The sequence below is a fragment of the Haliotis rubra genome, unplaced genomic scaffold, assembly GCF_003918875.1.
Source record: "Haliotis rubra isolate DU_JTF1 unplaced genomic scaffold, ASM391887v1 Scf60, whole genome shotgun sequence".
Taxonomy (NCBI): domain Eukaryota; kingdom Metazoa; phylum Mollusca; class Gastropoda; order Lepetellida; family Haliotidae; genus Haliotis; species Haliotis rubra.
Window position 1 is genome coordinate 2,518,384 of NW_025767302.1, and position 17,283 is coordinate 2,535,666.

The 17,283-nt window shown below is 39.3% G+C and overlaps 1 protein-coding gene and 1 long non-coding RNA gene across 2 annotated transcripts in view; one reads left to right on the plus strand and one right to left on the minus strand.

Annotated features, from left to right (window-relative positions):
- LOC124255454 (focadhesin-like) overlaps positions 1–17,283 on the minus strand; it is a 531,258-nt gene that overhangs the window by 408,713 nt on the left and 105,262 nt on the right. The gene's annotated exons all lie outside the window — the stretch shown is intronic.
- LOC124255417 lies at positions 1,424–16,083 on the plus strand. The gene is made up of 3 exons (XR_006892684.1): positions 1,424–1,570; positions 10,697–10,708; positions 16,071–16,083. It is a non-coding gene; the product is annotated as an uncharacterized LOC124255417 (long non-coding RNA).

Consider the following 17,283-nt stretch of genomic DNA (forward strand, 5'->3'; position numbering starts at 1 on the left):
GCCAATGTACAACTGCTGATCATCTGCATAGCTGTGGAAGTTGAGTGAATGCTGACGAATTATACTTCCTAGAGGCTGTATGTACATTGAAAAGGACAGAACCCAGCACAGATCCTTGTGGAACTCCACGCTTCAGGTCCTTAGGATCAGAACAGACTCTGTCAATCTGTATGCTCATAGATCTCTTGTCAAGGTAAGATTCCAACCAAGCTAGAACTGTGCCTGCTTACACCAAAGGTGTGCTTGAGACGGGATAGCAAAATGCAATGGTCCACAGAGTCAAGAGCCGCAGACAGATCCAGCAGCACCAGCAAAACAACTTCCTGTTTAACTTCCATTAAGCTCATTGATGTTGCCTGATAAAAGGAGTATGGATAAGGATTAGGCCCAAGTAGGGCAGGTAAATTGGTGAGTGACACGCGTCACTTGTATTATAAATTAATTGTTGAAAACAGTAAATTTGACAAAATTAACACACTGACGCATGATTGGATTTGACTGCCCGCAGTAAACACATGCCCATTTCTGGCCCTATTTTGAAAGAGAAAGCTATAATTCAGTTTGCTTCAGAATTAAATGTCAACGAGTTTAAGGCATCAAATGTGAGCCGAAAGTGCAAGTGTAGATCAGAGTAATGCTGACAAGTTTAAGTCCCGCCTCCCCGACTTTGATTGATGGATATGCGACTGAAGATGTCTTTATCTTCGATGAGACTGGTTTGTTTTTCCGTGCTTTACCGAATAAGTCCCTATCCAAGAAATGTGATGCAGCCAAAGGTGGTAAAGTCTGTTAACTGTTCTTCTAAGGTTGAAAAGGGAAAAGTTCTCTAAACCAGCACGCCCTCTATACCGGCAGTTTTTGCCGGTCCCAATGAATGCAAGTTTAGAGGGCTTCCACTGTACATGTCCAAATTAGGCGCACATATAGAATAACAAACATGTTTCACCTTTTTGGACACGGTAACTAACAGAAATAAGATCAAAACAAGTCTGATTATTACAAACCCTTTGAAGTGGTACTAATCAATATTGTAGTTTGATTGTGTTTTAGTGCATCAAATGTAAGCAGCCAAATCTACTAATTAGATTACTGAAAGCACATCTGAGGTCCAAAAGAGAAACAGCTTGTTAGTAGGTATAGATTTTGCTTGTCATTTAAAAAAACATGGGTCTGCCACAAAGTGTTAAACTTTTAGTGCACCCACCTCCAAGATATTTATGAAATATATCGTAAAAACTCTATAAAACCATACTAACTCGTGTATGTCCATAACCCAAGAGGTAAATATAGTGTTACTAGGGGTGAAACGGTACGCTCTTACCACGGTATGGTACGTATTGCGGTACAAGGCCTTCTGTTCGGTATATGAGAACTTACTTCTGGGAAAATGGCGGCTGTCTAGCAAAGAAATGCATAGATTTTGACAAAATGAATCGATTTCTAGACATTTTAGAAAAGGTTTTGAAAGGTTAGTTAAATGACGATACGAAAACCGAATGTACTGAATTTTTGGATTGCATTATGGTATACCGAACCAAAGGCAAAATACCGCTGTTCTACTAATACAGCAGTATACCATTTCACCTCTAAGTGTAACTTCAATTCAGTGTGTACATTATTCGAAAGGTAGAATGCTTCTGAAGTAAATGACTTGATCTAAGCTACATTTTGAACAAATCATATCATATCAAAACTTATCACCTTATTGTGCAAGGCAAGATTACAGTAACACTGATAAATGACAGCTCCACAGTGGTGAAACCCGCGTGAAGTGGCAAGGTGTTGACAGATAATGTCACCTAGGTGGACTTGGCTTGGGCAAAACACCTAACATTTCAATCCTGATCTGGTGCATGCATTTCTCCAAGCCAATAAGAAAGCAACCTGCTTGTGGTTTGTGACTCAGGACATCCATTACTCATTGGCCAGAATCAGTGTCTTTGGTGTCCCGAAAAGATTCATTCAATTTCTTGAAACACATTTTGAAGTGCTGCTAAATCTCATATTCATAACCCCATTCAGTGAATCAGTGTGCATGCAATTTCCAATTTCTGCTCCTTTGATAGAGTGCAACCAAAGCTGTCTGTGAAGCGTTAGAAGGTTAATAGTTACCATCTCAGTACCCATTCACTATTGGGTGAACATGGGTATATTTCAAAGTCCCTGGCGACACCAATGTGCTGCATGTGCTTCAATGACAGGCAGGATTGACGGCGCTGAAACTCTCAAGAGCTAAGCTTAAGCACGTGCCAATACAAACACTGTCACTTTCAAACAAAGTACTAATTACGCCTAGACTTGAATTGACTGTAAGTAGCCATGTCAGTTTTAAAAGAGGTAACTTAAGCTTAACAAAGTTCAGAAAGCACAAACACATACAGTGCACGTTTTCATTTTATTATGCCCACCAAAAAATATTGCAGTCTATTATGGCATCAGAGACATTGATGAATGAACCTACAACCTATGAGCTGTCAATGGGTCATGCACAATTTCCATACATCAATACCTGGATCAATCCTTATTGCCTCATCTTTCCAATCTGTGACTGGAAACCGAGATGCTTCAATAGCAGGAAATCCAGCAACACTGTCATATGCTAGAAAACCGCCTTTCATTATTTGTATTCTGTAACATATTTTCACAAGAATAACTTGATTTCACCCATGTCTTCCTTTCCAAGCTATAGATCACAGTTGACTGTCTACCGGAGACCTGATTTAGCGACTATTCAACTGAGCTTATGTTACTCAAGACAATACCCTCACTTGTGGGGACAGACAGAACAAAAGATCATCCTCACCACCAGGAAATCAAGTGGGATGAAAATCGGTTAGGCATGACAGCCCTTTTTCTTTCGCCTGCCAATGGGACGGACATATTAACTTGGGAATGCCTATACAAAGAAACACATTCTCACAAACATAATGAAAAATAGGATTATACCATGCACAGTATTGCTTTGAATTTTGACAACCTGAAATGAATTTTTATTTATGCTTTTGTTATTATTCTTATGTATCAACCATAAAGAGAAACTATCAAAAAGGTTTTTCAAACGTTGGTCCACTGCTCATCACAGTGCGAGTTTGCTTTCATCTTGTGATATTTATGGCCACTGACAACATTTAGCTCGAAGAGGCAGATAATATTTCTATCTACTAACTGAACCATGAAAAACTTTGGTTTTAGTTGGATGTGGAAAAAAATTAATGTGATTATATGAAACGATGTTGAGTTACATTGAGATTCCAGTCATGTATATTTTCATCCCACTCGGCAACTGAAGCAAAGATGGTTAGAAGGGTTACACTTAATGTAGACAATACCTCTGCCAACAGATTTCAATATTCATATGCTGTACCTTTAGAGATCAGATTCATAGTGGTCTGTGACTCCAGTAGTATTAGTAAGGGGTGTTTTGGACCACTTCCGCTTATGGCATTATTTATGACTAATTAAGCTTTGAATTGTTTGTTTGTTGTTTAATGCTGCACTCAGCAATATTGAGCTATATGGAAGCGGTCTGTAAATAATCGAGTCTGGACCAGACAATCCAGTGATCAACAACATGAGCATCAATCTTATTAATTGGGGTATGATGACATGACTGTCAAGCCTGACCACCCGATCCCATTAGTAGCCTCTTATGGCAAGCATGGATTGCTGAACACAAATTCTAACCTGCATCTTCACGGAATGTGTGAATTAATGTTGCAATAGTGCAACAATAGTCTGGACCAGACAATCCAGTGATCAACAGCATGAGCATTGTTCTGCACAATTGGGAACCAATGACATGTGTCAACCAAGCCAGCGAGCCTGACCACCCGATCCCGTTAGTCGCCTCTTACGACAAGCATGGGTTACTGAAGGTTCATTCTAACCTGGACCTTCCTAGCCATAGCATTGTGTACCCTTACCATTGTTAACCTCAATAAAGGGGTCTGCCTAATGATAAATCCCTAACATGGACATTACTTCAAAAAAGACTGGACATCATAATCACTTTTAAGAGAGTTGGTAATTTAGTTTCAGCCACTTTTAGCAATATTCCAACAAAATCATGGCACAGACACCAGAAATGGTACCCATGTCGAGAAGTGAACCCAGGTGATGAGGGAATGTTTTAAGCACTACCCTACCCTCCCGCCCCTCATTGCTTTCAAGATAGGTTACCCAAAACATAATGGAAAGAGTCTCATGTATGGAAATATATTGGGTTTAAGACTTCTCTGAACAGCATTCTTGTTTCCCTGGAGAGTCTGTAGTTTTATTTGGAGATGTAAAGAAATAAAAAGACAATAGCATCTCAAGTTATCAGAACCGTGTTAAATGATTTACACCTGAGACTTTTCATATACCATTCTCTACATACAGAGGCTTTTGAATACAGTCCATCCCACTTCCGGACACAATACAAGTCCATTGTCCACCTCCGCAGTCACGATTAATGAGAAACATGTATGAAACGACAGAGTTCCCTTCGTCCATTCAAGACCTTTATACAATAGTGCTGTCCAGTGAGATATCATCCATTGTCACGCAAAGAAAAATAATTATGGTACTGACCACATGTGTCCAGACAGAGTGATACTAAGGATATAAAGGAAAAAGAATGAATGATACAATTTTTATGTGTTTCCATTGAGGGGATAGCACACTGGTTAAAGCGTTTGCTCATCACACCAAAGGCCCAGGTTTAATTCCGCACATGGGTACAATGTATTAAACCCATGACTGGTGTCCCTTGCTTTGATATAGCTGGCATATTGCTAGAAATGCTATAAACACACTCACCTCTAGTTCAACTGATACATAAACATAATCAAACTTAAAAGTACATAAATGGAACATATTTCAATACGATCTGAACTTTTATCACATCTAATCTCTGGACACCTTATAAGGAGTGCATGAGTTTAGTTTTACCCTGCTTTTAACAATATTCCAGCAATATCATGGCGGTGGACACCAGAAATGGGCTTCACACATTGTCCCCATGTGGGGGATCGAACTTCAGTGTGATGAGCAAACGCCTTAACCAAAAGGCTACCCTTAGGCCAGGCATTGCCCCACTTTCTAAGGAAGATATGAGGTACTGTTTAGGAGTGACTAAAATCAGAGCTAGTGAGTATCAATCAATATATTTAAACAATTGTCTTGTCTACTCATTCAAAGTACACTTATATTGTAAATCTAATCACAAAGTAAGAGTGTGTCAGGTTCACATCCAGCATTAATACAATGTGTAGACTGCTATACATACAATGCCTTATCCAAAATAAAGAATACTTAAACTGTAAGCAGTTCACTGAATCTCAACAGCTTCATGGGTAAATCATTCCACCCTTAAACTCTGCTGGAGTCATCACAAGGTTGAAAATAGCGTCTCATCACAAGCATGTGATACTGGAGACTATTCTGCTCTGGAATCTGCACAGGCTTCCATTAACGCAAAGGTTATTGGAAAGCTGTTCTGCTCTCAGGGATATCTCCATGCTCTCAAGGCAAATATTGGCTTCTGGACAGCTATTCTGCCCTGTTATCACTCCAGGGCCCTGTTCCTCAAAGCGATCATAGCGCTATGACAGTCGTAAGTCTATGTTAAAGTATGGGAGTTACGATCACCTTAGCCCTAGGATCGCTTTGAGGAACGGGGCCCAGGCTCTCAAGATAAGTATTGGCTTCTGGACAGCTATTCTGCTGTTATCTCTCCAGGGTATCTCAAGACATGAGTATTGGTTTCTGGACAGCTATTCTGCCCTGTTACCTCTCCAGGCTCTCAAGACAAACATTGGCTTCTGGAGAGCTATTCTGCTTTTATCTCTCCAGGGTATCTCAAGACAAGTATTGGCTTCCAGACAGCTATTCTGCTGTTATCTCTCCAGGGTATCTCAAGACAAGTATTGGCTTCCGGACAGCTATTCTGCTGTTATCTCTCCAGGGTATCTCAAGACAAGTATTGGTTTCTGGACAGCTATTCTGCCCTGTTATCTCTCCAGGCTCTCAGGACAAGTATTGGCTTCCGGAGAGCTAATCTGCCCTGTTATCACTCCAGGGCCCCGTTCCTCAAAGCGATCATAGCGCTACGACAGTCGTAAGTCTATGTTAAAGTATGGGAGTTACGATCACCTTAGCCCTAGGATCGCTTTGAGGAACTGGGCCCAGGCTCTCAAGATAAGTATTGGCTTCTGGACAGCTATTCTGCCCTGTTACCTCTCCAGGCTCTCAAGACAAACATTGGCTTCTGGAGAGCTATTCTGCTTTTATCTCTCCAGGGTATCTCAAGACAAGTATTGGCTTCCGGACAGTTATTCTGCTGTTATCTCTCCAGGGTATCTCAAGACAAGTATTGGTTTCTGGACAGCTATTCTGCCCTGTTATCTCTCCAGGCTCTCAGGACAAGTATTGGCTTCCGGAGAGCTAATCTGCCCTGTTATCTCTCCAGGCTCTCAGGACAAGTATTGGCTTCCGGAGAGCTAATCTGCCCTGTTATCTCTCCAGACTCTCAGGACAAGTATTGGCTTCCGGAGTGCTAATCTGCCCTGTTATCTCTCCAGACTCTCAGGATAAGTATTGGCTTCCAGAGAGCTAATCTGCCCTGTTATCTCTCCAGACTCTCAGGACAAGTATTGGCTTCCGGAGAACTATTCTGCCCTGTTAAGTCTCCAGACTTACATTACAAGTATGAACTACTGGATGCTATTGTATTTGAGATCGCATGACTTCTTGGGAACATTTCCAGTCTATTCTGCTGTAGTATCTCTCCAGGCTCTCAAGACAAGCATGGACTGCTAGCAAGCTATTCTGGCCTGAGATCTCTTCAGGTGTTCGTGTTTTGTTTGTTGAACACCACACTCAGCAATATTTCAGCTATATGGCGGCCAAGCTTTCGCAACAAGCATGGACTACTGGATACTATTGTATTTGAGGTTGCATGACTTCTGGAAGACATTTCTAGTCCTGGAATCTCCACTTGACATAGCGTCTGCACCAGAAGCTAACCAGGCTACAATATGGTGGCATCAGTGCAAGGAAGGACATCATGAATGACATCATGAATGAAATGTTACCATATGTTATATTGGGGATTACACTTTCTAGTGCAAGCTAAGGACACCATGAATGAAATGTTACCATATGTAATATTGGGGATTACACTTTCTAGTGCAAGGAAGGACACCATGAATGAAATGTTACCATATGTTATATTGGGGATTACACTTTCTAGTGCAAGCTAAGGACACCATGAATGAAATGTTACAATATGTTATATTGGAGATTACACTTTCTAGTGCAAGCTAAGGACACCATGAATGAAATGTTACCATATGTTATATTGGGGATTACACTTTCTAGTGCAAGCTAAGGACACCATGAATGAAATGTTACCATATGTTATATTGGGGATTACACTTTCTAGTGCAAGGAAGGACACCATGAATGAAATGTTACCATATGTTATATAGGGGATTACACTTTCTAAGTGAAGTACAGATTCTAGTAATTTTGTTGTTGTATTCATAAAACGTTAAGTCTGTGAAGCCTGCATTAAGTCTGTGAAGTCCGTGAAGTCTGTGTTAAGTCTGTGAATGTGGCTATTCTCATACAGCAGATTCGAAACATAAAACTCTCATATCTGACACTGGAGATAGCCTAAGGTGATAGTCTACTGGTCTGTTATGATAATCCTTTGCAATCCCGTTGACTCTGGTTACAATGTCAACATTTGTCCAGGAACACTTGGGCATTATATTCAGGGTAGCATAAAAACAAGGAAGTCATTCGAGTCACTCAATATGAAGTCATACATGAACAGATGTATATCTAATAAATACAAGGGTAGTGTATCTTTATCCATTAAACAAGTATATATATACCAAATAGATAAAAATACAACATTCATATTATTTCTGCTATATCTTTATGATATGCACAAAGAACAGTGAATTCATTCAAAGCAATGAGTTTCCTCTGTCAGTTCAAGTCATGCCAGTCAGGGGTAACATCATCATTTCACAGAAACCAATGATTTTCCTGAATCTGTTATTGTGTTAAGACATTTATTTGTAAAAACACCATTAACTGAAAATCCAGTCTAAAGCGTTAAGTCTGAATCATCTTAAGGAAAGCTCAAAAACTTACTCAACTTATACACTGAATAATCAGCTTATCATAGCTGCCACTTTGCTGAAGTTTGCTGATTGGTCAAAGGAAATTGGCTTTTTTACCAGGGTACGGGAACATTTCTGCTGAGAAAGGTTGGAGGTGACAATATACCTGGTTCAGCATTTATTTCCTGGGAATCTTAAAATGTTGATAAATCTGTTCTGGAAACCATGACATTATAATAAGTTTGGCATTGTAACCATGGTGGATTGTATTTGGAAATAGAAGGATATTTATATGTTTATGTGACAAGCAGTGAAGCTCTACTGTGAGGGAGAGCTTTTATGCTTTTTTCATGTTCTTTTCATGAAATTAGAGGATGCCCAGCAGTGTTTGAAATAAAAAAATGACAGGTGTCATCACGTTCCTCAGGCAATAAAAACTGCAGGCTCTGGTTAAACTCTTCAAGCCCACAATAATTTTTATTCCAAGTTTAATCAAACCTAAAATAACTCAAATTTAAAATAACCTTTGCACTGGTTATAGAAAATATCAACAGGAAGTGAATGCACTTCCTTCAGAAAATAACATGCAAGTTGGGAAGTGTGTTCAAAACGTTTATACAAATTTGTCATGAAAAACTAACAAAAGTCTACTGCAAAATGGCTGCATACTGTGACACATGAAATAACATTTATATTTAGTGCAGGCCATAAGAACCCCATAATTTTAAGAAACAGGCCATGGATTTGGTATTTTAAATGTGGATGCCCAGATATTTTTATCTTCATACCCTATGTTCAGGAGTAGGAAGGAAAAGAATCTTCACACTGTCGTTGACATAAAAAGAGAAGGAGAGGAATATGATCCTTGTAGTATCACCACAGCAAATCTGTGTTGAGAATACAGAAGGGTAATACAGACAGTTATTACAATGACCTGCATTCTCAACTGGTGACCAGGTAGCTGTCAACATGTCCTGTGGGGTGTCAGCAGGTGACATTTTGGGGTGACATTGGAGGTGACATTGTGGGGTGACATTGTTGCAGGAAACAGACAGGTAGAACTGTAACAGTCAGATTAACCTGTGATATCTGTCATAGGATAAATGTCTGATGTGTCCTGTGGGATGTGACTCTCATTGTCATGAGAATATGTGAATCAGACTGGGTGGGTGAGTGAGTGAGTCTGGGTGGGTGGGTGAGTGAGTGAGTGAGTGTGTGTGGAAATCTGAAATGTCTACTCTTCTGAAATGTGAACATTTATGGATTTTTTTTGTTAATTATCAGATTAAATTACATCTAAACAGGGTATGAGAGTTCGGGCCAACATATATGTATGCTCTTTAAAAAGACTTTTCATAGCGTAAAGACAAAACAGATACCACCCTACACATATTGTATTTCAGGAAGAATGATTCCTGTATCAGGATTTGTTGAAATACTGGACATCTAGCAAGCTCCAGGATTTGTTACAATATAGACACATGCATCCCATCTTCATAACAACTGTGGCACCCAGTATGTGCCAGCATATTAAAACTAAATTTGACACACATTTGACTCTATTTGCTATTTATGAACTTAAATTTCCAATCAATGGACAAAGTTCAAAACGTTTATCATATTTCTATTCCATTTTCATTTCTTATTAGTAACATCTGCAGAGTTCTGATTATGAATTTCACATTGCCTTTCTAAAATCACATAAACAAATGAAGAATCGGCATAGTGTCGAAGTCAATTTATCCCAATGAATAGCTGTTATTGAAATGTGTGACAAACTGAATAAATCTGTTATCAGCAACATGTTCCCAAGGCCTGTACGTGTGGCAGATGGCACACAATAGGCATGTGTCCATTTTTTATAATTGATAGAATTGTGCTCTTAAATTTTTTTGATTTTGTAAGGGTACATGTGTTCTTAATGATAAAAGCCAAATATCTATCACAGAACATTGGTTGCACTTTTATGTTACAAAACATTATATTGATCAAAAGAAAATAATGATTAAGTGTAAATATGTCTTATCTCCAAGTATAATAGAGTGAATTCAATATTTGCCATGTGCCAGCTATTTAACAGTATCCTGTAAATGACATTGTCATAACTGTAAAAACTTTTATTATTTTTAATTATTTTGTTGCACATCATCACACCCAGCAATGTTTAATCTACATGATGGTGTATGAGACAGGGATTTGGTGGTACATTTGCTGGACAATGCAGTAAATGTCTCTGGAGACTTTTTTCTCAAGCTTTGAGTGAGAGAGTGAGTGAGTTTAGTTTTACTCCACTTTTAGCAATATTCCAGCAATATCACAGTGGGGACACCAGAAATGGGCTTCACACATGTCAGGAATCAAACCTGGAATTTCAGCATCACGAGCGACCGCTTTAACCACTAGGCTACCCCAACACCCCTCAAGCCTTGGAATGTGGTGAAGACATATGTTCAGAGTTCAGAGTTCAAGCCAAACATTGATATAAATGATCATCATGGTGCATGGTTTGATCATATTTTTATTCTTCATGTACCCGGATACAGATATATAACCTGCTGTGACAAAGCATATCATTACAGTCTTCAAACAATGTTGACATCAGATTCCAACCAAAGAGCTTACCCCTTATAATGCACTGCACAAAGAGGACCTTGTATGCCTGTAGTTTCATTATTCATAAATGGAGCACAGTTCATTGTACATATAATACTGTTTATGTGTAGCATTAATTTAAAGATGACATGACATAAAGATTCAGTACAAATGTAATATCATCCAGACATATAATTGTGTGTATATTTATGATGGTAACGATTTGTACTGAATGATATTCCCCTTTTCCGTAAGGTGCTATTTCATTTTCCTTTTAAATCGTTTCACATGTCGCATTCTGCAATCGCATTTCGCTTCACATTTCTAGTTTTGTATGCATTCCGAATTTTTGGAAATAAGACCACTATGTCAGAATGTATGAATATGGCAGTTACTCCACAGATGACTACCTTTGAAGTCTTTACTTTGTCTGGACACATACAGTTGTCAAAAAACAAAACACTATTTTTGTTGGCATATTCATAACATAAACTTAAACAATTTCAACATAAAACTTGGAGGTGGATTAGTTTATTGGTCAAAATGTTGGCTCATCATGCAAAGACCTGGTTCAATTCCCATATGGGTACAATGTGTGAAGCCCATTTTCAGTGCCCCCTGCTATGATATATATATATATATATATTGCTCGAATATTGCTAATAGTGGCATAAAACATTACTCACTCATACACTTACTGGGATTGCTGTTCCTGAACATACACACTGACAATTGTTATACATAGGCAGCTACGTGGAAAGGGACACACCTATATGCAAGGCTTCACATTGTAAACAACAGCTGAAATAACCGTCACGAAGATATTCTTACACATTTACATACAGCAATACAACAAGTCATCTCACGTCAGTTTTTAAATCTCAACCGGACATGACTGTATTTGTAGGAAGATTGCAGCTGAAGCCCCTTCATGTTGAACTGAAATCCCAACAACTGGTTTGTCATGCTGGGAATCAAGGATGCATACTACTTTAAGGATTACAACTTGTTTACTGCATAGATTAAAGGTCACATGCAACCAAAAAATCAAACATAATTAAAACACAATTATCACTTATTCATGACATATAATATACATTGCTGGTTATGAAAACATATAAACAAAATTATAAGCGTACAATCGCAAATCAAAAGTGCAATATTATGTACTTGGGTTTACTTTCCAAGAAACGAAGCAGCCGGGATACCGAACCCAGTCAGAGTGGTGGGTGTGCACTCAAGTGTAACGGCTGGTTCATTTGCAGATGCCCTCACGGCTCATTGTGTGTGTATATATAGAGATGTTGGGTTTTGTAAATACATGCTCATTTTTTGTGTATAACATTTTGCAATCAACAGACATCATAACATGTCATGTGTTCAAGTATCACACCTGCCTGTCTGTGTAATTACATAATGTGACAGAGACCGAACTCGGGCCATAAATCAATGCTTTTTGTTTATGGTGTATAGCCAGATTGGTGTTAAGTTCAAATTGCATGTGGTCAGTGATCGCAGTTGTGTATTGAATATTGTCATTAGCAGACAGGCAGGCAGACACACAGGTGTCAATAAAACAAGACATTGAGTTTTGTCTGTGACAACAACATATCTATATCACAGTTAGAAATTCTGTCAACGCTAAATAATGACATTGCTTTTAAGTATCGAACTGAAAGTGACTCGTAAGAAGAACGGTGGTGAAATAGACAAATGAAATTATATAAACAGTTTATTTACTGTCATAACATATAAAAAGCTCGCGCCTGTGAGATATCAACAAAACATTAGGAAAATAGCTCACACCAAAGCCTTCACCGAGTATTCACCAGACAGCCCGCTTCCGAAAAGTCGGGGGAAAATTAGTGAATTGTTTGAACTCCGATTTCGCGCGGGTTTTTTTCATCGCTTTATTTTTCAATTTTATAAGTTGAATTTGCATTTTTGATGATTTGTTTCGGTAAGTCCATACCGAAAGGTATCAGAATCTGCAAAGTTGTATTTTACGTGACCTTTAACATTTTGATTTACAGTTATAAAACTAAAGTGATAAGCTTTGTTATTGACTCAGCAACTTCCAAAATGCCGATCAAACAATTTTGATTGGTCAGCATGTTGCTTGTATGTTGTTAATTAATCACACACTCAGCACTATTCCAGCTGTATGATGGCAGTGTGTAAATAATCAATTCTGGACCAGACAATCCAATGACTGACATTATTTGCATCAATCTACGAAATTCGGGATACAACAAGAAGCATCAACCGAGTCAGTGAGCCTGACTACCCATTCTATTAGCTATATGAACCTATATGAGTTTATATCAGGGAGCATTTGCAATTAATAATACATACCAGCAAAATAAAACCAGGTACAGCATAACACTGTTACAATACTGAGTCAAAAAAGAAACTTCACATTCTTTCTTCAGGGCACTATAAAAGAACAAGAGATGGTAAGATGGTTAAATTGTTATTATTTCATTGCTGAGATCTGTGTGATGTACTCGATACACTGACAGTGCCATAATCAGTTCCATTAGGCTACACCGCCGTTCCAAAACATGGGTATACAGAATGTCAAGTCACAAGAATAAAAATTCGAAATTTCTCAGTTCAATATTGTGTATGGCCGCCCCGCGCATTCACCACTGCCAAACACCGTCTCCTCATCGACTGCCTGATGCTTGTGAACACGTGGTTGGGGATTCTGCGCCATTGCCCTTGCAAGGCAGCGCCAAGTTCCTGCAAATTCTGAGGTTGGTTCCTAAGACCACGAAGCCTTCTCCCAAGTGCATCCCAAAGCGTGCTTTATTGGATTCAGGTCAGAGGACCTCGATGGCCAGTCCATGACGTTGATTCCAGCGTTTTGAAGGAAAAGGTCAACATCGCGGTATGCGGCCGAGCATTATCATGCTGGAACTGTAGACCTGGGCCATGAGCCGCCATGAAAGGAACGAAGTTCAGGGGTGAGCACCTGGTCGTGCGCAAGCAGCAGCTGTGAGGTTTCCACGGATGACCAGAAGTCGGGGAGCGGTTGTTCCCACAGAAAGCACCCCACACCATGCAACTTCCGCCCGAATCTGTCGACTTCCTGTACACAACATTGGGCATACCATTCATGACGCCGTCTCCAGACTCTATGCCTGCCATCCAGCGAATCTGAGGGTAAACCTGGATTCACCGCTAAAGACGACTTCGATTCCAGTCTCTCTGGGTCCATCGGAGGTGACGTTGGGCCCACAGCAGACGTTGGCGTTGATGAAACTGCGTCAATATTGGCCCACAATATGGGCGTCGAGAATGGAGATTGGCAGCCCACAACCCGATTTCGAATGGTCTGTGAGGACAGTCGACCTCTAAACATCTCAGCCCTGGTTCGTGTAGCCGGCAGAAATCTGTCACGTAGGTGGCGAGGGACGATTTGACGGTCTTCTGCTCGTGGCGTCACACATGGGCGACCGACCTTGGGCGATCAGAAGTGGTGCCAGTTTGTTGTAGAGGACCTCGCAAGTCATACACAGTACAACGGCTGCATCCCATTGCTCTTGCGACGTCAATAACTGATCTTCCCGCTTGCAACATGCCAACGGCATCGCGTTCATGTTGCACATTTGACAATCGTGGCATTTCAAGTACCGTTAGAACTGTGGTTTAAAAGTGTTTTTTCAATTCTTGAGGCCAATGCAAACACGTGCATATGAAGAAAACTTCGATGCGAAGATCACGTGATCGACTGCACGTGCAAAACCTGATTTGGCACTAACGTCATTTGCACGACGAATGGATGGGTTTGAGTGGGTTTTGCTAACGTTTTTCTAGAGTCGAAAGATGGGGATCCCACTTCGGATACATAGATGTATCATCAGAGAAAAATTATTCATTATTTTTACAAATTACATTTTGTGAAGTTTCTTTTTTGACTCAGTATATTTCCCAGTGCTAACTACACTTATGCATTGTAATAGGTGTCATCAAAATACTGAAGCAGATACAGTATTCCCAGAAATTATTGAGAAAGTTGTTTCGGCAAACATCTTATACATGCATACTAACTATAGAAGTTTTACTTTAATCAATATGTTGAGATATGATTCTCTTACTAAGTGTCTTTTCAGTACTTTGTGCGACCTCCTTGCTCTGCAATACATAACTGAATGCACCTAGGTACACTACCGATCAAAGTTTGTAGGAAATCGTGTGACAGCTTATCCCAACAATTGACCACTTCTTTCTTCATATCCTCAATATTTCCTTTTTGGTTTATTCTGTCCTTCATTAATCCCCACACATTCTCAGTAGGGTTAAGATCTGGGATGTAGCTGGGCCAGTCGAAAACTTGAACATTTTCGTCCGACAACCACTGTTTTGTGGAGCCCACATTGTGTTTTAGGTTGTTATTATGCTGGAAAATCCAATTATCTTCATACAGTGTTCGGGCCGTTGGAAGGAGGTGATCATTTAAGATGTCAACATATCGTTCCTTTGTCAAATTTTCAGTGAAAATACACAACGGTGTCACTCCACGTGATGATGTCCCACCTCACATGTGAAATTTCGGGCTATGTTTTGGGTGTTGGTAGATAGGTTTCATGGTATCTTTTGTCTAAATTTTCACGCAGTTCGGAAAAAGACAGACTGAACTTTCGTCAGGAAACAAAGATTTTCTCAATCATTTCTGGGAATACTATACATGTATCTAGTTGCCTTCCATCACATGGTGAGTGAGTGAGTTTAGTTTTATGCCAATTTTAGCAATATTCCAGCAATATCACGGCATGGGACACCTGAAATGGGCTTCACATTGTGCCCATGTGGGGGTTCAAACCGGGGTCTTTGGCATGACAAGCAAACGCTAACCATTAGGCTACCCCACCTCTCCTGTGGAATGAGATATCAGTTTACCAATTTTGTTCACTTCATTGATCAAGGTCATCATTTCAATAAGCAAGTAACAACTAGATTAGACTGGCAAATTTTGGCAAAATTTTGATATCGAGTAATAAACACTGTATTTCTTTCTTGGTTAATGTTTTATACAAACCTTCATTATTAAAACATAATTTAAATAAAAAGAAAGTTGATTTTACCTTTATCTTCATATTTTGGAGTAAAAGAAGAAATGTTTTGATGGCATTAGAAACAAAATTAGCTGTACAATGAATATAGAAAAGTAAAAACAGAAACAGTATATGTTCATTAAGGGGACAGTTACAAGATCCCACAATTCCAGTGTCTCCTCCCATGTTGGCCAAACAAAATGGTATGAAAATAGCATCTCTCACATCAGTAGGGAGTCAGCCTACAGACCAAGCTACTAATTACTTACAGATAAGTTGAGAAAATGTATTCTGTTTCAAGATTAATAGAAAAGCTTTTCCAATGTATCTGACAACAATGGATTTACAATGTCTAAAGCAGTATTTGATACAGTCACGTGTCACGGTTAATCCAGTTGCCAATCACTACCACACCTGTCTTGAACTTATTTCACATTATTGATAAAATTGATGTAAGGGGTATTCAATAAGTCTACATTTCTGTATGAGAGTCTTATCATTGTGCTGTGACTATCTTATGTCTAAGTAAGAGTATAAGAGTTACAGTCAGGGTGCTGTCACTATCGTATGTCTAAGTAAGAGTATAAGAGCTGCAGTCATGGTGCTGTGACTATCGTATGTTTGAGTAAGAGTATAAGAGGTACAGTCATGGTGCTGTCACTATCGTATGTCTAAGTAAGCGTATAAGGTATAAGAGTTACAGTCATGGTGCTGTGACTATCATATGTCTGGAGTAAGAGAATAAGAGTTACAGTCATGGTGCTGTCACTATCGTATGTCTGAGTAAGAGAATAAGAGTTACAGTCATGGTGCTGTGACTATCATATGTCTGGGTAAGAGTATAAGAGTTACAGTCATGGTGTTGTGACTATCGTATGTCTGAGTAAGAGTATAAGAGTTACAGTCATGGTGCTGTGACTATCTTATGTCTAAGTAAGAGTATAAGAGTTAGAGTCATGGTGCTGTCACTATCTTATGTCTAAGTAAGAGTATAAGAGTTAGAGTCATGGTGCTGTCACTATCGTATGTCTGAGTAAGAGAATAAGAGTTAGAGTCATGGTGCTGTCACTATCGTATGTCTGAGTAAGAGTATAAGAGTTACAGTCATGGTGCTGTGACTATCGTATGTCTAAGTAAGAGTATAAGAGTTACAGTCATGGTGCTGTGACTATCGTATGTCTAAGTAAGAGTATAAGAGTTAGACATGTCACTATCGTATGTCTGAGTAAGAGTATAAGAGTTACAGTCATGGTGCTGTCACTATCATATGTCTAAGTAAGAGAATAAGAGTTACAGTCATGGTGCTGTGACTATTGTATGTCTGGGTAAGAGTTACAGTCATGGTGTTGTGACTATTGCATGTCTGAGTAAGAGAATAAGAGTTACAGTCATGGTGCTGTCACTATCGTATGTCTGAGTAAGAGAATAAGAGTTACAGTCATGGTGCTGTGACTATCTTATGTCTCAGTAAGAGAATAAGAGTTACAGTCATGGTGCTGTGACTATCGTATGTC